This window comes from Barbatula barbatula (assembly GCF_947034865.1).
Source record: "Barbatula barbatula genome assembly, chromosome: 21".
In the NCBI taxonomy this organism is placed as follows: Eukaryota; Metazoa; Chordata; class Actinopteri; order Cypriniformes; family Nemacheilidae; genus Barbatula; species Barbatula barbatula.
The window spans coordinates 12411098-12435477 of record NC_136784.1 but is presented as its reverse complement, the minus strand read 5'-3'; the positions used below and the strand labels follow the sequence as shown (position 1 = coordinate 12435477).

The window sequence follows — 24380 nt, the reverse complement described above, 5'->3', positions numbered from 1 at the left end:
GACACCACAGCTTGTGTGTTGCTGCAAACCCAATGGCATTATGATGTCATAAGGGGCATTTATAGTAGCCGTCAGCTTTGAGATATTAGATGTGACATACAGTCCAAGGCATGTGCCTTAGCATTAGATTACCCTGTTATATATTTCATGGCTTTTTTCTCATGTCATGCTGCCTTTGATGTTCTTTTGAAATTGTGAATTCATAATGGAATATAATAAATTGCCCAATGCCGTTTATTAATACACGCATTCTGGTTTTGTTGTACACCTATATGTTTTTCATGGGTAGATGTTCGGCCTATTCTAAAATCACTTACATTAACATGTGATAGATAACTCCGCCTCTGAAAAGCGATACTCCACCCAAAAATGAACATTCTGTTATGAATTAGCCCCCCCCCCCCCCACCCCACAAAGATGTTCCAAATCTTGTGTCTTTGTTCTGTTGAATACAAAGAAATGTATATAGAAAAATGTAAGCTACTGACATTTCTGGGACATCATTGACTGCCTTAGTAGGAAAATTTGTGTGCTTGCCTAAATTCTTCACAATATCTTCTTTTGTGTTCAACAGAGCAAAAAAATGATAAAATATTTTGGTATGTCAATGAATATGATAGTCAATGATGTCCTAGAAATGTCAGTAGCTTACATTTTCCTAAATATCTTTCTTTGTGCTCATCAGATTTTTTGTGCACTTAAATGTATGCTGGTTTGGAACAACTTCTGGGTGAATAAGTGATGACAGGATTTTATCATTTTGTATGGAGTATCCGTTTAAAACTTTCGGATGACATCATTCTTGAAGCTGAAATGTGACAATTTTTAAGTAGTGCCATGAAACAGATTAAAAAGGACTTGTTTTTGAAGACATCTAGCTGTGGTTGGAATGGTCCCGTCCAACATCTTTATCTTATTGCATATCATCGCCGTCTTTCCGAAACCTCATATGTCCAAACTCAAAGTAAACAGTCACAGAAATAAACAATAGTTTTTTAACCTTTAAATACTGTGTTGTCAAAGTTGACACGCACTTTTTAATACTTTCTTATGGTTGCAAAACCCAATCACAAACTTAAAGGATGACTAATAATAATGATTTATGACAAAAAAATAAAACCCACAAAAAGTGGAGATACAAGGTTTTGGAAAGACAGCGACGATGTTGTATACACTCATTACAGATTTTACTTTCACATTGACTGTCATTTCATTCTCACAACAAGGTAGTATAACAGCCTATTTCACTGGCAGAATTTGTAGGAATTTACGCCGGGGGACCTGATAGGTCACCGTGTGTTTTATGAGGATGTGCTCCAGGCAGTCATTGGAGTATTAGAAACCCAGTGCTGTTTAATTATGTGTCCTGAGCTCTTTTCTCATAACCTCCTCCTTCAGCGAGCATGGCCCTGGTCCATATGCTAATCCTAATTTTTTTAAACATGTGTTGGATGACCAGATTCTGAGACTGCCAAGTCATTTCCTGTTTAAATGTTTGTCTGAGCGTGTAAAATGTGTTTGGTGACTATCGAGGTCCAGGAGGAGCGAAATCACAGTCCTGCGATGAGAAACGGGATGAGGGGGGATCGCAGTAAAGTTGATGGATATCCACATTCGTCCAGCTCATTGTATAACACGAGCATAGCATTTGCTTGTGCACTCGAGTTGGTTTAATGCAGTATGTTATCTTCGCCACATGCTGTATCTATTGTCAGTGCAGTTATTATCTGTCCTCCTGCGTCGGCGTGAGGTCCGTGTATTTGGAGAGCTGTTACTTTAGACCTAAAAATACAAGCCGAGTTCACAGCTACGATGGAGCCAGCACATGTATTCATTTCCTTACGGGTTTGCTGGAAAGCATGTGTTGAAAGGGAAAAAAATAGATGGTGGGAAACGGGAATGCCTGTAGGGAGAGAATGATGGCAAGATCGGTTGTGAAGTCTCTGACAGCGTTCTTTCCATTTTTTGACATTGTTATGAGGTAACTACAGCGAATGCGTTTTAAATAGCACCCCAAATCCTCCCACTCATCCATTCAGGACTGTTAAGAATGATGTGATGATACCTGGTGATCCCCAACAGGAAGTGAGGTCACTGTTCATCTGTGCGTATTGCTGCATACTTTAGGCCCAAGGTCCATGTAGAAACGATTTACTGAGTTTAGTGCGGAAGATCTGGATTGACCCTTTCCGAACCATACCGAACACAAATACATCGGATGATTCTCAGAAAGGTGCTTAAAGAAATCAGATCCATGTGAAATGTTCGTCTCGAAGACATAAAGAGTGTGCAAAAACATTTCTCAATTCTCAATTGCGCGTAATAGTCTCAAGAGGAAACTCGTCTCTGAATCTCTGAAGGAAATGTATTTCTCTCTCGTCTTTTGCTTTTCTCATGCACCCGGAGCTTTGCTACGAGTCAAGGCTGTGTTTTTTCTCTCCATCACCCATAATTCCAGAGGGCAAGAGTGAGAAGCGCGAGGGCTTGTCCATGAAAGCAGGCCTGCTACAAAACCACTAATAATTACACTGACCCTGGGTCAGTGTCATGTACACAGTAACAAGCCGCAGTGTGCGAATCTGTTGTTTAGGAGAGAATGATTGGTTAAACCCAAACACAACACAGTATGCAATGACACTGTAAACGGTCACTATCAGTTTGGCTATTTACAGTTTAACTGTACTTTCTTTTTCCTCTGGATTAGAAGTCACCCACTGACACAAAATATATACATAATACACCGCATGACCGATCAACCCGAGACGCCATCATGATCTCAATGTTCCTCTGGACTTAGACACAGATGTCTATGTGAGTAGGACAGCAGTAATAGATCTTTATTAGCGGGTACGGTATATCAAGCAACGTCACATGTGGTATTACATGTGTTATGTAAGTTATTGCAGGCTTGTAATAAATGCAAATACATCATTTGTTTAATGGATGTGTGGAAATGGTTTCTATTTTTTTATATCGCCCAAATCTTTGTTTACTTCGCAATATATATCGCAAATCCCCACAGGACTTCAGATCAAAGGGTTTTGAAGGGAAACTCTGTCTTCATACTACTCTTGTCATTTTAAACCTGCATGAGTTTCTTTCTTCTGCAGAACACAAAAGAAGATCATTTAAGAATGTTGGTAACCGAACAACAGCGCTACCCATTGTCTTCTATTGTACAAACACCAAACCAATGCAAGTCAATAGGTACCACCATTGTTCGCTTTCTTCGAAATATCTCCTTTCGTGTTCTGCAGAAGGAATACATACAGGTTTGAAATGACATGAGCGTGAGTAAATGAGGACAGAAGTTTTTGCGTGAACTATCAGTTTAAGATGGTAAAACATTTATGTGCGAGAAGTTTTTAATATGTGGATTTGTTAATGTGGAGCTCTCTACAGTACAGTATATGCGTTAGGTGGTATTAATGATACATAGATTAGTTCATTGATCATTTTAATGACAATCGATTAATAATGTTCCTAAAATGTACATGCTCGATAGAGACTCAAAATTATTATAAGTTTTTATTTACCATTTATTTCATGTATGTCAATTGGCTAACTCCTTTATCAGAAGCAAGGTACAGTTCATCAAAGGTAAAAAATAGTGATATCTATTTAGTTTGAATAGAATATCTTTTTTATGAGCATTTCTTTTCTCTCATCCAAGGATGAGCTTCGATCAGTTACTATAGTTCACTGGCTTTGTTGCAGTGCATTCTGGGAGTACCTTATTCTTAAAAGGACACATGTTATTCTGCCCTTAATTATTCGCTGAAATAAGATATCATGGAAGGAAGCGCGATGTTTCATCAAACTTCACAATGGTCCATGCGGCCAGACCACTCTGAACTCTCTCTCTCTCTCTCTCTCTCTCTCTCTCTCTCTCTCTCTCTCTCTCTCTCTCTCTCTCTCTTGAAGGTGCACTGTAGCACTTAAACTCCCCCTTTACTGGACTGAGTTCACTATCTTATGACCGACTAGCCCATACACAGATACACTGTGTCCCCAAACATTAACTGCAGCAGCCATGCGACTGGAGGTTAATCCTTTTTTGTGAGAGTTGATCATTTCTGGTGACATGACCACCATTGATGATGCAATGTGGACGTATCCAACGACTAAACGGAGTTGAGAAAAGGGGATTTTGATGCGTCTCCAAGATACTGTAGACAGGTGTGTAGGCAAGAGGAAGTTATTGTTACTGTGTGTGATTTTACTCTATATGATTTGTCTTTGCCCACATGCAGGAATATCATTTAAAAAATGATGCATGGAAAACCGTGTCGGAAATTGTTTGTATTTCGAGTGAGACGTTCTAAGAAAAGGCCGGAAACATGCCTACAAACATCACTCGCTGCCGCCCGCTCTTTGGGAATTACCCACTCAAGTTTGGTATCTATGTAAAGCTTTGAATTTCTGCTTTCGGGTTCATCTACTTACTGCAACGTCATTACAGCGTTAATCCAATAGAGAGAGTTAAAACAATCCTTTTTCTTCTTAGCAGCTGCCTTGCACCCTCAGATTCCAGATTTTTTGATATCTCAGCCAAACATTCTATTCGGTCCTATCCTAACCATCCATCAATGAAAAGCTTATTTATTCAGGTGATGTGAAAATCTACATTTCAAAAAATTTACCAATCAGACCGGTTTTGCTGTCCAGAAGAACATTCTGCAACGCTACACTATACACCCACAGCGAGAAAAGCAAAAGATTCCTGTACGATTGTGCTTGCACGCTCGCCCGGAGACTCTGTCTCGATTTGTCAATCGTACGTTCATGTTGGTGCATACATCGGTGCGCACACGCGTGCGTAAGTGGGAAGCAGATTCGATTGATTGAGAACTAAAAGCCCCGCTGAGTGCTGCAGACAGCTCCGTGGAGAGAATGAGCTTGCGGAATGTGTGGGCCTTAATGTAGATGCATTATCACAAGCGCTGGTCCATTAATAATGACACAAGTAATTTACTGCCCTTCCTCCGCACACCCCAAATGGGATAAAAAGCCACGATTGGTGCATTTTGCGGAAAGCTGTTTGTCAAACAGCTGGTGGATAGCACTAATCTGCCACAAATAGAAGGACGACGCGGTGGAAGCAAACTGATTATGCCGGCCCCAACGCTCCCACGCGGATCTCCATACCCGCCTCGCCTTAAGAACCGTTTAACTAGCGATCCCACGGGACTTTAGTGTGCGCAACGGAGACCTATCAAATGACGGCGAATCGAAATCTGCTGAAATGTGCGAACATTTCCTACATTGTTTTTAGTACAGACTGTGACCACACCAAATTGTTAGCAGATGAGTGCCGGATTCTTCTGAGAAGTTCAACGTGCGTGCGTGTCCGCAACTGCTTAAGTGCCTGCTAGCATGGGAGAACTTGTTTATGCTTAAAACAAATTAATAGGTGACAAAATAATCCCATAGATTGAACAGTATATGTAAGGGACCTAGAATATTATGGACTCTTGCCATTTTGTAATCCCCAAAGTAACATGGTCAGATACTTTTCTATTTATTAACTGTCAATATAATACATCTTCAATATATACTGCATCGGAAAGAATTAAGAGAGCATTTTAAAATGATTTTAGTTTTTTTAAGGTACTATGTATAGCATCGTGTTCAGGTAAAATGATCATTTTGCTTCATTCTGTAAACTACAAACAATATTTCTCCCAAATTTCCAATAGAAATATTGCTCCTATTTGCCGACCTCAAATACTGCAAAGAAAACAGGTTCTTCCACTTTTAAGGAATACAACAGTAATATTTGAACATGTATTTAGGAAAAGTTAAAAATAATAAAAAATGTTTTAATAATAAATACATCACTTTGTGTATGCGATAACCTGTGACTTTTATCACAGTTTTCATGTGTTTTATCATGCTGTCTGTCTTTCGCATTGCTGTTGGGTGACCCGATGTCACTCCTGAGGTTTGGTTTTGTGGAAATTCAACAGACACTGGACTTTAAGGGCCACAATACATCTAGAGATGTTGACACTTTGAATGGTCTCTCAATATTTTCCGCAGCTGTTATTGAAAATAAACAGAATAATATACTTTGTGTATTGAATAATACATCATCAATTTTGTAAATTAAATCGTGAAAAATAAAGGCACTTGCTTTCCGATATATAGAAATGTATTAGATTATATTTAATGTACTGTGTTTTTGTTTGTATATTCCCATATATTTTTATTTTCGTAGTGGAAGACACCCCGGTCATCTTTTTAAAATGCTGAACATATAAAGGTTAAGTAATATGGACAAATATCTTACACAGTTTTGCTCAAGAGTGTGTTTTGTGTGTAAGGATTTTTTATATTTCAACTAAAACAATAGCATATTCAATTTTCAGTGTGCAGGGAAAATCCTTTTTCATGCTGCATCAGTAAATGTAAGTGTGTACTCGACTACCAAGCATCTGTTCTTGTGTGCATGCACCTATGTTGGGGATAAATAGCATCGGCTGCAGCTGCGGTTGACTCAGCCTTTTACACTCACGTTTTGTGAAACCATTTTGTTTCATTTTCCTGGTCCAGCAGAAATGCTAAGCCTGCTATATACAAAGGCCCTTTGATGGTTTTAAATTTGACAAGCGAGCTGAAGGCTGCTATGTTTCGCTGCCCACAGAAAGAGCTGTAAAACCAGCTGGGCGGCAAGTCAAGGTTGATCGGGCGAAAGGATTGGCCCACGTCGATGGCTATCACTGCTAATGACCTCTACCTTGTGTTTGTGGCAGGGAGCGCTAGCTAGATACTCAGCTTGACCACACGTTTCTTAATAATAGGTTGGAATAATCCGGCAGGTCCCTCCTGTGATGCAAAACTGTGGGATATTATTCTCTGCCCTGCTAAAATAAAAGCATGTGCCCTCAACAATGGGTACGAGCCATCATTCATATCCATAACACAAACAGTTCGTATTTTAGTATTTACTAGTTTGCAATATCTTTAATTGTTGGTCTTAAGTTGTTTAAAGTCTTTTTGGCTTGATAGCAGTTATGAACTAGATTATTTTGTGATTCCATGATGCTATAGACAGACACACGCGCCTGGTCCTAAATTTGGTTGTATTTGTATTGTATTGTATGTCCTTTGTGTTTGGTTATAATACAATATATATATATATATATATATATATATATATATTTAATTTATATAAATATGAATTGTATTAAATTAAAACAACTCAACAGTTATTGATTTATTTGTGGAGGTCTACCGGAAGTTAAGTTGGGGCCAGAAAACGTTTGTTTTTGTTGCTTTGTTGTGGGCTGAAACCGTCTATATGTATCGCTGTATCTCTGTGATTATCTTTTCATCACAAAACGTAAGGTGCAACACATGCGTGTTGATTCGCGTTAGTAGGATGTTCCTCTTGAGCGAGTGGATCTGATGTTACAGTTCTTGGCAGCTGCTTTGCATGCTTTTATTTGATCTTGTGCCCGTATCTTCAAAACCCTGTATCAGAGCTGTTCTCTTGTTGGGACCGCATTTACCCGAAACGTGTGGAACGGCTACAGATCTGACCTCTTTTACTTAAACATGGCCACTGATACGGGTGCAAATTGAAACGTGCTATGCACTCGCTGCACTCGCACGCTGGTTTAGTGAATGCGAGTAACCCCCCCCCCAAGAAGAGTCAAGAAATGACTCATCATAAACACTCATTCGGTCGGACTCTCTTGAGTACACACCACACACCATAGTAATGAGAAACAAAGCCACAAACGCAGTTACTGACAAACACATGCACATTGTGATTGCGGATATGGTTGCGAGAGTGCAGGAACAGAAACCCAACTATAGGTCGCTTATTGTGGACCTTTTTCACAAGCCTGAGATGACCCGTTCATCAGCATCGTAAATCCTACAAAGTTATTTATTCTTTCATAAAAATGTTTTATGTACGTACGTTTATAACACTTTACTTTGTACCTTTGCATCAAATTTCAAAACATTTGACTAAAATGCAAGAAAAACACTTAGCACTAGAATGCAGAAAATATGTAGTCTCCCATGAACCGCTATAGTTTCATCTTAACAATCGTTTCTGCGCATGCGCACTTTTGTGACCCCAATTGAACTTCATGGACACATTCACAAACAAAAGAGTGCATGTAGATTATTGCTTATAACATTCAAAATAAACCGAGAAGTGTCACTTGGTTAAACTTGTCATGACACTTCTTGAACAGTTTCATTTTTCGAACTCCATTGTCACCCATTGATAAAAATGTTGTTGTTTTCTGTTCATGTATCTTTTGGTCAGGATGTATATAGAAGGCTGGTCTCGCTTTGAAACAACATCCAAAATGGCTTTCTAGTCACAGTCATGAACCATGATTTGCATCACACCCGATGTCACACACGACACCATGAGAGTCAGGAGCGCTGCTGTGATAGTGACTGCCACATAACACGCAATTTACTCACATGCATGCATACACACATCAGTAAAGCTGGCGGAATGGTTACCCGCAGCAGGAAAACCACGCGGCGTATGTAAATGTGATGAGAGGGAGGTAAATGCACGGCTCCCATGCAAATGTAATGGAGACCTCAAAGACAGAGGTTATAAATAGAGCCAAGGCGTGCGGTTGCCTTGATGAACACCACGTCGCTCTTAAAGCGACACGTACGACTCATCCAAACACGCATGTCTTCAGGGCGTTTCGAGGGGTGATTTTGAGTTCACTTGAGTGCTCCGAGAGACAAGTAACCCAGTTAAACGGAGACCTGTGACGCGTGTTCACGCAGGTTCTGTAACGTGCAGTTTGTTTAAAAATAGACATGCTGTTATAAGTCTGCGAGAGGAAAAAGAGAGAGAGAGGTTTTGGGAAAAGAGAGGTAATAAGGCATGAGATGTCATTACGGGAATGTGTCAAATAATGGCTGAGGGTTTGCCAAGCGTGCCATGTAATGTAGGCAATATACGCCCGCTAGTCTGTTCTCCTCACAGCACCAGGCTGTGGGACGCCCTAAAAGCTGCTTGTAAAAATGTCATACTTTCATGCCTCGTTCACAACGTGATGTCACATTCTGTCGAAGGCTAAGCTGGAGCTTTCATACAGTATGCCCGGGGGTTTCCCTCTATTTGGTTGGCCTGACTGCTCTGTTGTTTTGTCGTTGCTCACTTTCATGACCCGGGGGTGTTTAATCTGGTTTCGTGGTGTTTAGCATATTTTACAGATGTAGGAAAAACAACCACCCACCCAGCCACTTGAATTTATTTGCGTGCAAACTGGATTTGTGATTACAGAAAGCGAAGAAGCGTTTGTTATTACACCAGACGTGTTGCGATAAAGCCGACAGTGGGAAAAAAAATCTTGTGTTACTTTGAGTTTCTGTGCATTGGTTGCTTGTTTCTATTTTTGTAGCATTGGTCCAAAATCCATATAAATGTATATTAAGTAGAGATGCGCTGATGCCCTGATACTAAATTTCTCCACGAAACCAATAGCCGATTATTTGGAGCGATATCTGACGATACCGATATTGATTATTTCACCACTTTCTGAATGTTATTAATTCATATAATGACTATAAACATTAAACGGCTGATGTGTCGTAACATTACAGAGCAAATATTCATTGCATTTTCCTGTCCTGTTTTGATTGACAGGATATAACGGTCCTGATCATCGGCTCTTTAAACTATCGACTGATACCGATTATTAGTCGATGTATCTGTGCATCTCATATATTAGGCATCACCTGTGATTTGATTGGCTGAGATTGTGCCGCATTTTGGCTTTTAAAGTGGAAACCTGTCGCATTGTGCCTGCTTGGGACATTGTGTTGAGGGAGGGTGTTCTGCGCTAGATTAGAAACAACCATATGTACAACAAAACCTATAAAAAGTTGATGACGGCTGTTTTGAAAGCTCTCAGGCTCAGCACCACTTGTTCAAACACAAACCGAGACCATATGTTATCCTCACCACACCCAGTTATCGTCATACTCCAGGTTCTTCCCACGGTGAATTCCTCTGGTCTATGTTGGCATCCCATCGGATCAGTTATTTGACTTTTGTGAAATAGTTTGTCAAACTGTAAATTATGTGCGATATTGTGATGTGTAGATCTGTATATTACAATATAGGTGGTTATCTATTCACTTGTCATTCCATTGTATGTTAGATCTGATTAAATAATTTATGATGCTCACATTGAGCGGAGTAAAATCTGTTAATGTACAGTCAGTGCAAGAATATATTTACATTGTAAATGTGTGAATATGCATGCAGGTCCTAGAGCAGTTTTTTTCTCCATAGAGAACATACAGTAGATGTGAAATACAGTGCCACCTTGTGACCAAAATAGGTATTCACATCAGACAAGATTTGAGACCTATGTCATCTGTCCATGGCACAATGAGATTCTTTGTCCGTTCCTCTTGAGAACGACAACAAATGACAAAGGCAATGAAATATGTATTAAAATATGAAAAAGGATAAAGCAGTACAATAACAATATAAAATATAAAAAAATGTAAGAATAGTTCACCTTTAAAATGAAAATTCTGTCATTATTCACTTACCCTGTTGTCATTTTAAACCTCCGTGAATTTCTTTCTCTTGCACAACACAAAAGAGGGTTTTATAGAAAAATTAGGTCCCGATTGACTTCTGTTTTATGGACACAAAAGTAATGGGGACTAACAGTTTTCCGTCTCCAACATTGTTCAAAATATCTTATTTTGTGTTCTGCGGAAGAAAGAAAGTCATGCAGGTTTGAAATGACAAGAAGACATGTAAATGATGACAGAATTTTCATTTTTTTATGTGAACTATCCCTTATATTTAAATACACAATATAAAACAGTTACAGTATAAATTCACAGCAAGCATGCTCTTTCATTAAAATAGTTTCTACTGTATGTACAAAGATAAAATCTAGTCAGTTTTCTGTATCATATTTTTTTTAAAGAAATAGTTTATCCAAAACTAACAAAATAAAGCGTTTATTCGAATAGGGACTAGAGTCATTTGTATACGTTGTGATGTCTTTAATGTATTATAAAATCATACATCGTTGAAACAACATGAGGATGAATAATTGATGACAGAATTAAAATTTCTGCATGATCCTCCTTCAATATCCTGAGGATATAAACTATATGAAGTTACTGAATATTAATCTGCAAAGCCCTTATATACTGTCAATTATGTATAAGTAAGACTTTTTTGTCAGCAGAAAGGCTTGTATGGTTTGCTTTCAGGCTTGTCTCGCAGTAGGGGGTCCGCGAGAGCAGAGGTCTCTATAAATGCTCCTACAGACCCCCCAGCAAGATTCTCCGGCGTTTGAAGATCTTCAGAAATACCCTCTGCCATCTTTTCTTACTTGCTCTGCTTCTTACTCTTTTTGTCTTTTATATTCATCTCGCCCGCGTCTGTTCACTCACTGGCTTTTGCCTTATCTATCCATCTGCCTGTGTATCTCTAGCTTTTATTCTTGTTTTTGCAGACAGATTCTTTTTTCTTATCCATCTGTCTCTCTTTGCCTCTGCAAGTGCCCGTCTGGTTTGAGTCTGTCTGTGTGATTTGTGTGAATTGCTCGGGCGAGTTAATAATTGGACGTGTTCTCAAAGTGTGCAGTCATGATCATGTATAAATACACAATCTTGCATGCACACACACATTTAAAAAGCCTACGCATATCAAGCGTGGTTGCTTGGGTTCTTGATTCATTTGAATATCCTCTCGTTCTTCAGATAAACAGACTTTCAGTTTCGAGTTGTGCCTATTTTTATGTTTTGCGCCATTGTTGTGTTTAACAGTAAATCACAGAATCGCAGAGATTGAATCATTTCATTCAGTTCTGATGTTTTCCCACAAACAAAGTGATTAATAGGGACAGTGCAAAGCTGAAGTATGGCATCATGAGCATCACCAAACAGAACTGCATATGCTTTCCTGTCTACCATTGGCTGACAAACAGAGCCAATGTTATTGTGTGAGGATGTTCAAACAAAAACAGCATTCCAATGTTCACACTTCAGAGAAATCAATCTAGAAATCGCTTACCTGTAGTTAGATTTTTATATGAAGCTGGGTTACATTTCAACATTGAAATAAGCACACTTCTGACTATGACGTGAAAAACAACTGCATGCAATTTCTTTATGGGAGAGTTTACCCAAAAATCACGATTTACTCTCTCTGAAGCTGTTCTGTTGAACACAAAGAAAGATATTTGGAAGAATGTTTGTTACCAAACAGTTCTGGGGCACTGCTGACTACTATAGTACAGTATTTTCCCCCTACAATGATAGTCAATGGTGCCCCAGAACTTTTGGGGTACAAATATTCTTCAAAAATCTTTCTTTGTGTTCAGCAGAACAAACTCTTACTTGTATAGCTTTTGTTAAAAAGAGCTTGTGAGAGACACCGTATATAAATCCCAGACCCAAAGGAAAGCACACACACACATTGTGTTATGCAAATGTTCCTGTTGCAATTGGTAAAGAATTTCATAAGAAGCACAAAGGTCATGTGTTCGATTCCCAAGGAACACACATTATAAAAGTATTTCTTTAATGCATTTTAAGTCACTTTGAATAAAAGAGTCTGCCACATGTGTATATATATATATATATATATATATATATATAAATAATAAATGTCACAATATAATTGGTTGACAATGCTGTCAGTTAGCGTGGCAGAGAATATCAACCAATGAGATCCTCAGAACAGAATAGCAAAGAGAGACAGAACGGAATGAGGTCAGTCTCGGGCACGGCACGGTAACCTGAGAGAAGTACCTGGCCCTCGCACTATCCACTTACTGATGCGTTTGTCCCAGCGCAGCCGATATGTTAAGACAGGCAGGAGAAATGCAGGAAGCACAAAGCTATCTGTCCATCAATCCCTCACAATGACCCAAAGACGGGCAGACCGGCCCTTAATGAGACTGTCAGGGATTGAGTTTTACTACTTGCAGTGGGACGAAGAGCTCTGAGTGGCTTTTTGTGCAGTTGTAAATGAGTTTGGGTGTGTTGGTGTGGTATTGTCTGCACTGTGTGTGTGTGTGTGTGTGTGTGTGTGTGTGTGTGTGTGTGTAAAAGTGATCCTCCCCTCCAGCTCTTGCTTTACCTCTCCAGTAGTTCAGTACAAAAGGGAGGTATTGAATGGTGATTGTAGGTTGAATGACAGGCTTTGTGATTGTAAATGACAAGATTGCTCTTGCCATGATTTATTTGTGCTGGTATCTACAGCTGAGGTATCAATGTTCACCTGCACTTATACATTCTCCGGATCGTCTGGGGTCACCGTAGGTGAATTGCATTTGTGATGAATCTCGTAATGTGCCTTTCAACAAATGTGAGCTGAAGATTTAGGTAAGCTGTCTGAATATTTTAAAGATGGATTATTTTATATAGAATAATTTAAATGAGCTTTTGATATTTTGAAGAATGTTGGTGAACAATCGACATAACCCCAATTTACTTTCATCTTATGAACAGAAAATATAGCATTTCTCAAAATATATGATTTTGTATTCCACAGAAGAATACAGTACATAGGCAAGTTAAAACAACATGAGGGTGAATGAAAGTTTTTGGATCCTTTATGATCGCTCATATAATCGTAATTTAACTACATCATTTATAATATATTTATCAACAGATCATTACATTTTCTTTATTAAAATTGACCTCTGTAGTAAAATCATAGTAACCCCAAAATGAACCATGTACTCCGTATAGTAACCCACAGCTTAACTGTGATATTTGTATTTAAACTGTGGTAATAAAAATGATAACAATGTGTCAAAATAACACGGTCGCCACACTTTTCCCATAATAAAACAATGGGTTTGACTCCGAAGCATTTAAGAAATCGATGTTTGTCGATATTTTCCCCCCAATAAAATACAGTGGACTGGAAAGCATGCTGTTAGAAATTGCTCGAATATGTAAGAGCCCATTTATATGATACGTAACCAAATCCATCCTTCAACGTGAGTCACTGGCCTGTGTATAAATATTGCTTTTTCCCTGACTGAATAAGCTCGTCCGGTCTCATTATATTAAATGATAGAATGAATAGACCATAATATTGCTGTGGAAACAGCGTCTCTAAGCACAGAGGCCGTGTACAGCCATTCCTCATCATTAAAAACACAGCGACTCGCTGCACTTAAAACGCTGGAGATCAGAGATAAACACATTTGCCTGTCCTGCTTACATCAGCTTCAGTGTGCGTGTGAGGGAATTTCCCGTAGATGGGCGCTTTTGGGATGTGTGTGTGTCTGAGAGGCAGACACACACACACACGTGTGTTGTTTCTCATTGGGTGGATCCAGCCATCTGGTGTTGGCCGCGATGAACTCAGTGCTCCTTGCCTATTGATCGGAGCTGCTGCTGTAGTAATGATGTCATCATCATCTGAATCTCACTCACGCAGTGACAGCGCTGACCTTGAATGATTCGAGCCACCGAGCATGCTCACTGCAGGACTGCGTGTGTGCGTGCTGGAAGGAAATCTTTCAACCTGCTGTCCTCTAATGCACACACGCACCTGCTGGATTCCGGCGAGCCGTTTCATCTTGTTTTTTTTTTGTCTGGTGAGAAAAGAGATGGCGTTGGTTCACCATCTGCAGACGTAAAAGGTCATAAAGACTCCGTGTGCGTTGCGTGCACAGACATATGGTGAACGTTATGACAACTGAGGTGTGGGTGTATGGGGCATCGTGCATATTTATATCTTGTGCGGATGGCGAAACACTGTTTTAATGGATTCAGATGTGAGATAGAAAGATCACACAGAACAGTCAGATAAGCTTGTTTTCCGTTTCTTCCAAAGCAGTAAGATAATGTGTGATTTACCAACATACGAAAATTCATTTGCTAAGTTTCTCATGGTATCTCTGTTAGTTCTTCCGAGGAAATAAAACACAACAATGATGAGAAAAGCGAGAACCAATGAGATTTCAACATATCGACTTTATTGTAAACTAGGTTTGGTTTACAGATTTAATACGCTCAAAAATATGCTGATCTTTTTATGAACGCGCCAGAGTTATTAGCATTACCTTAATGATGGATGGATGGATGGATGGATGGATGTGCTTTTTGGTGCTATAAAAAGATGGTGCCACTTTAAACTATGAACTTATTTGTTTTTCATCTGGAGCATGAGGGAAGAATTTTTGGGTGAACCTGAGTTTATAGAGGTAAAATTTTAACCTGTCAGTTTGACAGACAAGCTTCTATCAAGACATTTTCTTGCTTTCACCTCTGTATATGTAGTATCATTCATTTATCTATGCTTACAGTTTTGAAATGCATGTTAGGTTGTAAGGAACTATTATTCGTATTAAGCTACTAATATATGATGAACATCATCATCATCATACTAATGTTTGTGCAACAGGTGACTCTGATTTGTCACCGTTTTCACACATACACATACTGTTCTGGAAGGAAACTCCACCAGTCGATCATTTACAAGTTTTTTGTAGTTGGGCTGTTGACCCCTAAACCTTGCTTCAGTATATGAATCTGTCACCTACATCCTCCTCTCTCTTTACTCTTCCTTTCTTCCTCTGTTCTCTGTGTTTCTTTGCTTAGCAAGCTCTGCTACACTGATGGTATTGACTTACTGTTTGTCCTATATCTGCCCATGGGAACCTTACACGCTGCACTCTTGTGTAACGCACACACATATGGGTTCTGTGTGTGTGTGTGTGTGTGTGTGTTCTGCAGTTCTGGTTATAAAAACTGTTCCTCAAGTTTGATAGAAAAATGCAGATCAGTGCTTGTTGCTGAGAGTGACGTTTCTTTATAGGAAGAACTAAGGATCCGTATCTGTCTCGATACCAAGGTTGTGTATTTGTACTCGTAAAGATACACTGTTACCAAAGACCGATACCTCACGTGACGTACCTGACCCTGCTATAAGACACATAATCACATCCTTTTTTTACAATGGGTACAACTAACCATAGTTTTACATTTTTATCAAACAACGTGCCACCACTATGGTTTTCTTTGTGGTTTATAAGACATTGATTTGGTGTTCCTAAGTGCCACTACCACAGACTGTATAAAAGATGGACAGCTTGACGCCGCTTCCTTCCATTGTAATGAATTGATCCTTAAACGTCCGACGATGGGTTCTGACATGTTACGCAAAAACGTCAGTTTGGAGCCTGGGAATGCGCAAGAAGTGAGCATGAAATTCAAAATGAAAAGACAGTTGCCATATCGGTTTCTGGATTGAAGTTGACATGTTTTATTTTGATACGTCAGACTTGCGCATAATCTGTTATTTTGTTGCTCAATGTCTATAGTTGTCAATGTATAGATGTATACTTACGTTTTTTTTCTACTCGTGCTTAAACACTTACCTGAACCCTCGGGCAGTCTTGTTTACCCTACACAGAAACTGCGGATAAGTTGATGGTAACTTCAGGGGAAGTCACATTCAGGGAAATATTTAAAGGACGCTGGCAGTGCCAGCCAAGCGTTTCTGTCATGATTCTGCCTGCTCTTGTCTTGATTTTCTGGTCTAGGGGCAGAATCATGACAGACCCATGTGTTTTATGTGGAGAGAAACATATTATTGTCAATCAGGACATAATATGCGTTCTCTCCTGTCTCGTCATTTGGCCCCGCCCCTCTCGTTCCTAGTATTGCTTTCCTCCTGTGTCACATTACCCACACCTGCCCATTGTTATCTCCTTTGTTAGTCTCCCTATTTAATGCCCTCTTGTCTATTGTCTTGTGCTGGTTCGTTGTACGTGTACCTTGGATGTACTTGTTAGCTTGTACTTGTTACGCCGTCATAAGAAGCCTTGTATATTGTCCTAGAAGTGTTGTCCTAGAAGATACTTAAGTTTAGTTGAGTTCTTGAGTGTCAGTTTATCAGTTTATCAGTTTATTGTGTTTGTTGTTGTCTACTGTTTTGTTACCCCCTCGTGGGTTTTTGTTTTCTGTTATTATTAGTCATTAAAGTCCTTGTTAACCCCTTCATCCCCGTTTCGCTGCCTGCAATTGGGTTCTCCTCACAAACCGTGACAGTTTCAGTATAAGAGTGAGCTTGCAAAGGTTGCGCTATTGCCGTTTAAGACATGCGTTCCCAGCTGAAGTCACATGATGCATCCAAAAATAAAGATTTGAAGCATCTGTACACCTGTTTATGGTGTTTTTACAGTTTTACTGACACTTAAACGACTAATGCAAACCAATACGAACAAGCTGTGAGGTTGTGTTTTAATCAAACTCGAACTTCTGGAAATTCCAGGAATTAGTCTCGTAATTGGTTACCTATTGATAAACAGAACCGGTGTAATCATTTTCTCACTGTAACACAGATGTGCTTGTGCTTGCAAATCCGTTATGCACAAAGGTTATTTTCCAATAATGATGAAAAATAATGAGTAAAAAGCAAAAGCAAAAATGCTGCGTGACACCACACAAAAACATCCAATCAGAATGTTTCAAATGCATCGTTCGGTCATGTGGACCAATGACATTTGACGGTGGGTCGGGGCTACCCAGCACAACTCCAAGAAAACGCAAGCGACTGATAATACATGCTTTTGATGTATTGTTTGTGTCTCTTTTGTTGCGGGATGCCATTCCCAAACGCATACATTTTTAAATAAAATGTTTTTATTGTGTTAGTAAGCTGTATTTGTTGTTATTATGGCTCAAATCAAAACAAACCAACTGCAGATGCAATTGATATTAATTGGAATGCACAATAAAAAGAAAAGTTAAAAACAGAGTTATCTCATTTTGGACCTTCATTTATTTCATGGTAATTCATACAGGATGAGAATTTTTTGGGTGCTTCGATACTATTGTTTAATATTTTCGCAGTCATATAGTCTCGGTTAAATGAACAGAGAATCTGTGTGCAGAGTTCTTCACGTTTTTGTCCTCTGTTAACGCCTCAAGCTCTGTAAAGTGCAAACTAGAGTCATGGGAATGTCCCACACTTCATATTTGCTGTCATCTTTAAACGACTTTTCATGAAACATCTAAGGAAAGGTTTTGTAAACAGCATATTTATTTGACACTTAAAGTGTGAAACAGACGCACAACCGGAGGGGTCTAAGCAAAGCGATGTGTTGTGCATGGAGACATGTTGTGTTCAGTGTCTATAGATCCTATGTCTTAATGTTTTCTACCGTTCAATAATCTCACTCGTTCTCTCCATCATTCACATGTTCACACGTCCCGTTATCTGTCCTCGGTCTTAGACTCCCGAAGCACTAATGGCTGTTGTCACAAGTTTTACTGCACCCACCCGCTGCGACCATCTGTCTGGTCTCTCTCTCTCTCCCTCCCTCTCTCGCTCTCGTCAATGATACTTTATTAGCTTGTCTGCCAAAATACAATGTTGCCAAAGTGGTACAGAGTATAATTGTAGAGTTGTACGAACTCTACATTTGCACGAATTGTACGAAATGGTTGAAGTGTATACTTGTTAAGCGCTGCAAAAATGCAGCCATCGCACGAATGCAGATTTGCTTCTTTGCTGCAACACGCGTCACTTGGAAATAAATTGCGGCTATCTAACTCTCCGAAGGCAACAGTTTATCTCACACGTGAGACCCCGGAGATGATACACTGATCTCTTGCTGCAAACTGTGTGTTGTGTGGAGTTATCTCTGGTTCTTCTGGCTTCACAGGGATCTGCGGTCCCGCGAGAAAGGATGGAATGCCCTACCTCTTTATGCCAATCGCAATATCGCAAAGAAACCAAAATATCGACCCCTAGATCAGGTGTGAAGGATCGTGTTCATTTCAAGAGCACACTTACTACACACCCGCACCTCGTCGGTGTTGTCTTGTTACACGGTTTCCATAGCGGTCTGTTGTGTGCGCCTGAAGGGAGAGCGCTGCGAGGTGACAGAGTGTCAATAGGGCAAACGCACCTGTGTGTGGCTTTCATTCAAATTCACGTGGAACATGTCTTCGCTCCACGAGGTTAGGAATCTGCATCGTGTCTGTGTCTGTACATGCTGCCGGATCTGTTTCGTTGAGTGATGTGTTTGTGGGTTTGTGTGTGTCCTCAGGCGTTGCTGGAGGCCTGCGCTGATACTACGAGCAGTGTGGGATTTGTAAACACCTCAATGGGCTGCAACACACACTGAACACCAGAGGAACGAGCTGAATGAGGTATGACGACACCGAACTCACTCACATAGGAAAGAAAACCGAGGTCACGATATGTGAAATATTCAGGGATCTCTTTGATTTGTCAATTGTTTTAAGACAGCACTGGTATTAGAGCAAATGAAGACTAATGGCGGGAATACACTTCAAGACTTTTCAAATCTGGACAGATTTTATTTTTTAACTAGACGTCATACACTTGCAGACTTTTTGAAGCCTAGATAGAAGAAGAAACACACTAACTGAACAAACCTGCAGACCGGCACAGACTTTCTGCAACAAGTCCAGACTGAAAATCTGAGCAAAAGTCTTGTTTGTGTAGTGTATTTTAGCCTTAAGAAACAGATGCCACATGCGTCTATTGGAGAGTTTCAGAAGGGATCTTAAACTTGAAGTTACCGAGGTATAAAAAAGCATTAAATGCAATATACAGCTTTTTTTACAGATCGCCGTCACCTTTAATTCAAATGCATTTCACTACTCGTGACGTGACACGATCTGCAGCAGCACAGTGGTAAAAAGAAGGGTGTCCTAACTTAAACTCTGATTGGCGGAGCAATAATGCGGGTCTGCCTGGCAACAGAGATGTGTTTACGAAACAACACAGCTGGGTTTGAAAGGCACACTTTCACATAAAACAGCTCCGGGAAAAGCTAACTAGTTAAAGCCGATGAGCCACTCGAAAACCATCTGGGACCACACGGGTTTAATCTGTCATACTTATGCATGCGATACGGTTGCATGCGTACTTTAATGCATAGGATTGCTGCGGCATGTATTGACAGGAGTTTTGTCTTCCCAATAGTGGAAATGCATTACAGACAAATACCAAACTCCAGTTTACTGTTGTTTATAGTTTAGAAGTCAAGAAGGCAAATTCTCTACAAGGCTCCCTTGCATGCTTCAATTTAATGTGTGTTTAGATACCATTCATTAGTTCCTGTCTTCTGTGCATAGAGCCAAGGAGCGCCTCCTGCTGGTCGTTCTTATTTTGTATACACATTTCTGCTTTAATATAAATTATAGAAGTATTTTAAAGCTGGTCCTTTTTTGGTTGAAAATTAACAAAAGCTTGTAATCTCCTTACATTACCCCTTTAATAATACATTATTACATTACCAGTTAATAATAACAAAATATAAATTGAATTGGTCGGATTTCGTCACCTTGATGTCATTGGACTTTTATCTGCTTAAAAATAAGTCAATGTTATTTAACCTTCGATTTTTTTAGGCAAGGCAAGGCAAGTTTATTTATATAGCACATTTCATACACAATGGTAATTCAAAGTGCTTTTAACAAAGACAACAATACAGAGGCAAAAATGGTTGCAGAAAATAATAAGCTTTAAATTAAATATTTAAATATGAGTTATTTATATTTATAATTTCAATTAAATTAAAAGTAGTTCAAAATTAATTTTAAATTAATTTAATGTTTAAAGCGGGTTTAACACACAGTTTCTGCCAATCTTAAATCTTAATCTAGTACTTATGCAGTAGTATTGCATACTTTGTGTATATATATATATATATATATATATATATATATATATATATATATATATATATATATATATATATATATACGAAAACAGGCGAGCCCTGGGGGCGTAACTACATCACGAGCGCACAATACATAATCGCATTATCCCTGCATTACTACTGCAATACTACACTATTCGTTTGTGTTGTTTACCTTTTGCACGTACGTGCCGATTGCCAACAAAACACAGACAAATGACTTCACTTACTGCGTGCGGTTCATGACTGGCATCTTTTACCGCTGGGCCCGCTTCATCTATCAGCTGAACTTCGCAAACGCAGTGCTCTCTCTCTCTTGCTCCACCTGGTTGACATGTGGGCGTGCTTTTCCAGGATAATTGTCCAATAAGGGACTAATAAAAGTTATGTAAGGGAATTTCATGTTTGTAAAAACTTTCCGAAACCTATATGAACGTATCGGGCACATAAATACTACGTCCTACTCGTCAATCCAACTAGTTTTAAGTTAACTATGTCAAGCATGAGAAACCAGCACGTTTAACGTTGTTAAGAAGTCAGAAGGCATGAAACGCTGTGGCGCTACTCCTTTAAAACAAGATTTCTACATTTCTTACTTTTAAATATGAAAGGGTGCACTTGGTAGGTCATGGACTTCACATGTTTGCAAAACCTAATGATCCATGTATGTTATCCTTGCTTGTTTTAAAAGGTTCCTAACGTTTGCATCGTGCTTTAGTGAAAGGGATAACATCTGATATTTTCTACAAAAAGACATTTGCAAGACTTCTCTCCCGATAAGGCCCTAGAAATGTGAAATAATTTCATTCATTTTTCCATCATAACGTTTCTTTGACATTTTTCTAATTCCTCAAACCTTTTTATATGCATTTGTAAGATCTTTAATGCCAATGTGGTTTCTTTATGGAAGGCAGGTCTGTCCAAGACCTGATTTGAGCTCATTTTGATAAGAATCAATGCAGTCTTTTAAAAATGAGTTCTTTCATGAGCTCTCTTTCTCTTTCACTCTGTCACTCACTCTGTTTTTCAGCTTAGACGGCTCAACTGTGCCAATGGCTCCTTTAACCAATCATAGGCTTTTAGAGTAAAAGCTCTCCACCAGTAAAAGGTCACTGGCCTCTTAGTGTGCGTGGTGCAGCATAGCAAAACATCACACCCCCGCTGCCGGGCTTTATCGGCCACATCTCAACACGTTCTTTACATTCCCATTTTGGTTTGTTTCTCAAAAGGCAAATTCTTTAACAAGAAATGGATGTCTTAGCGCTATGTAATGCATTGATGTCCATAGATATGGTGTGATGTCATTATCCAAAAGATCAAAGTGCGGCATGCTAAACGCATTCAGCCGGTTGTCTGTGATCTTCTGAATGCCAGATGACTTCCTGCTTCAAGTCATTTCTTCAGCGGTGCATCCTGAAAGTATCATAGTTTTGAAGTTCTGACATGTCAGTGCCGCAAAAGCCACAGCTTTGTGTTTGCCTTACGTGTGTGAGAGACTTCAGTGAGTGAGAGAGGACAGCAGCGCTATTCTTGGCTGCCGGGGGAAGTCTTGGCTTCCCGGCGCATGGGAAAAGAGTTCTTGGCAGGAGTCGTAGTGACATTCCATTGTGCCCGAGTCCCTCTCCCGCTCGGCACTTATAACTGTGTCCTTTCACACCGCCATCTCAGCGGAGCGCTTTCTAGAAAGAGAGAGAGAATAAATAAATTACTAGCAAAACACAAAAGCGCCTCACAATCACGCGTCTACGTTTTCACCCGTCTACAAAGGTCTGTCTGCACCTGTTCTCTCTCTAAGAGGATGCTTTTCTCTCTCAGTTTAAAAGATTTGCATGTGGGCACGTATCAGACGTCTACTTATTCCAGTCTTCCTGCGGTAAACGGTTTTATGTGGAAGGCCGTGGTTCCTGTGCTCTCCGGTGTTACACATGTCCACAGGCTATCATAAACATTTGTCTCAACACATTTGTTTTCAGTTGCTGGGTCGGCTTGGACTTATGCGCCCTCTGCGTACTGTGGGAAGGGCTTTCGGTGTTATTGGTTTCGCCATTCGATAGGTTTCCAATTGGAAGAACAAGAGACAGAGAGGTGCAAAGGTAGTGTAGTTTTGTCCTGTTGAACAGAAAATTTGGAAAAGCAAACTTTCTAGGGCACCTTTGACCACCATTTAAATGTTTCCTACTTTGGTAGTCAATGGTGGCCATGGACGGTTTGGTTACAAGCATTCTTCCAATGATCTTTCACTGTGTTAAACTAAACAAATCCTTTTTTTCAGATTTAGAATAACTTTGGTGGGAGTAATTCATGAAAGAATTTGTATTTTTGGGTGGAGAATCCCTTTGAATTGAAGTATATTTTAAGCATACTTTTAGAGTGGTAAGCACACTAAAATTGCTTTACTAGTGATGTGGTATACTTATAAGTGAATGTAGTTTTTTGTGTGCTTACACAGTTTTATTTTTAAAATCAATATAAAGTACATTATATTAACATGTATATTAACATATATGTGTATGCTCATATATATTGTATTTGATACTTAAATGTTTGATGCTCATAAAGCTCAAATTCCCAAAGATTTTGGCATCTGGCTATATTAGATACTCATGCCGAGCATTGCGAACAAACATATTGTGTGTATTTGGCTGCACATCTATATTTGTTGTGTGCACAAAACAGAGCAAAGCAAGCAAACATGATAGAGCTGGAGTTTTGTCTCCTATAGCTACGGTGAACCTGATGCTTAAAGATGTTACTTTCAATTAATAAATGCATTTGATCCTTTATTCAAACAAACCGTTTAAGTTTTGTTTTCGAGAGGATTAACATTCCACCCCACTAGACGTAAATGCTGATGTTATCTTACAACTCTTTAGTTACATGTTACATTAACCCTCACCCAGATTGTTGGTGGCTACAGGAGCCCGGATGGTTTCAGCTTGTTCTTAGAAAACCAATTATATGTTATATTATACCTCCAAACAAGTTCCAAGAGGCGAGAGATTTGTTGCTGCATGTGAAAGGTGACCCGATGACCACCCGTTGCGGGCGTGCTGTAGAACTTAGATTGACCTTGAGGTCAAGGGTGGGACGCTACATGCAGGCACACAAGTCAGATGAGGTGTCCCTTTACACGAATTTGCCTCCGCACAAAACCGACAGCCTGCTTACTGTTCAACATACAAGTTCACCGAGGTTATTTTCAACATAATTTCCTTTAAAAACAGGGTCAAGGATGGTGACTAAGATGGCAAACTAACATTCTGAGAAATGTTGCGCTTTATTATTCCATTCATTCCCGGGTTCACCAAACGGCACAGCCCAATTTGAACTATCGAGTGTACAGTTGATATTTGTTAGAGTTTTGTTTAACAGATTATGAATAATGAATAATAATCAATATCATGCTTCACAGTCCACATGTTTAAGAAACCGCAGGGACGAAAGATAGCGTAAAAATAACTTAGGTCAACTAACATTAAAGATCGGGTAACACAAGCAGTTTAAATTCTGTCCTTCAATCTTTCTACTGGCTCGTGTGATTCCCATGCTATCATGTTTTGTGCTGTTTACAGTAGAGGTGGTCCGCATGGGGGCCGTGTCAGCCCACTCGTTTCTCACCGTCTGTTTTACATCAGCGTAGAAGTCTAGATTCTGACTCCGGACCCGATACGAATTCTTGCGGTGCGGGGATAAAATAAAAAATGG

General features: G+C 39.5%; 1 protein-coding gene across 1 annotated transcript in view; it reads left to right on the top strand.

The window, feature by feature from the left end:
• Window positions 1-24380, top strand: part of atxn1a (ataxin 1a) — a 79326-nt gene that overhangs the window by 35614 nt on the left and 19332 nt on the right. The window contains exon 3 of the mRNA XM_079485483.1: window positions 19053-19155. The gene's annotated coding sequence lies outside the window, so the exon portion shown is untranslated. The remainder of the gene's footprint in view (window positions 1-19052; window positions 19156-24380) is intronic.